The sequence below is a fragment of the Rhinopithecus bieti genome, unplaced genomic scaffold (genome assembly GCF_001698545.2).
Source record: "Rhinopithecus bieti isolate Rb0 unplaced genomic scaffold, ASM169854v2 scaffold_27407, whole genome shotgun sequence".
Lineage (NCBI taxonomy): Eukaryota > Metazoa > Chordata > Mammalia > Primates > Cercopithecidae > Rhinopithecus > Rhinopithecus bieti.
In genome coordinates, this window is record NW_016812112.1 from 383,356 (window position 1) to 384,653 (window position 1,298).

A 1,298-nucleotide genomic window follows, 5' to 3' on the forward strand; every position below is an offset into this window, starting at 1 on the left:
CTCCCTGTTCATACTGTTTGGAGGGATGGAAGTGAGAGGGATTTAGCCAGGCTGGGCTGCCTGGTGTTGCTCAATGCGAGAAGAAAGTCTCAGGTCCAGAGGGATAAAGAGGCCTTCTTTTCCTGGCATTTGATATAGTGGGATACTCCCTGATTGTAACCCTTCACCTCCATGGAAACAAGCTCCTTCATGGGAGGCAGGCAATAACTCTTTTTTCCTTCCACTTCCTCATATGAAACTTCAAGATCATAAAAGAGGCAACTATTCAGAGTCTAATTACATCAAAGGGAAGTCCTGGGATGGCTGATTAAAGTTGGTATGCAAAAAGAGGAAATTGATAGTGTGATCACCTGAAGCTTGGTGGAATTTCATAGGAAATTGTGGGACTCATAACCATCTCTCCTCAAATACCCCTGATGTTAAAATATCAAGAAAGATATGCTCAGCTTATTTGCACCTAGATAAAATACAAGCAAAGAAAAGTTCTAATGAGCTTCCAGTATTAGATGCCAAAATGCTCTCTTTTAACATTTATTTTGTAATATAAGAATAAAATTGACATGAAGGTCAGTGTCTTTAGATCCAATCTCCAGTAATACATTGTGTGGTTGAAATGGCCTGGAGGTGGAATGGAAACTATTTTAGTTATATTAGATAAAGAAACACAGTGTATAGTGCTGCCTAGTCCTGCTCATGAGTCTTTTAGGGCCAGCAAAATCAATTTACAGAGATGTGGGGATGCTATTGTAGTAGGGTAAAAAATTTAACGTCTGGATAACAATTGTAATGTATGATTAAAAAACCTTGAATTCTCTCATATAATGTTGTGATATGATAACATGGGTTGTAGATCTAGTACAGCCAGCAGTTTTCTATTGATGATATTATAATTATTTTAGAATCTAAGCATCAAGCCAAAATCAAATTTACTTCAGGCATAAATTGCATGTTAATCAGGAATCATTGACTAACCTCACAAAAATTCAGAGCCCCAAGTAAACAGTGATTCTTTTGAGCATTGCATGGACTTGAGCAACCTATGACTTCTTGCAGACCACTAAAATGAATTATTTTACTGCCTGTTTCTTAACCTGAACAATGTCTATTGGCCTTTCTTGACTTTTAGAGAAATCGCATCCCTCACTTTGGAATACTGTTGGATCTGATCCTTAAAATCATTTAAATAAGGCCATATTTAATTAAGGGCTGTAATGCTAGTTGTTCTTTTGCATAATATGGTCCTAATGTTGAAATGATACTAGAAGTGTTGGCCACTCATATTTAGCCAACTGGAGTCT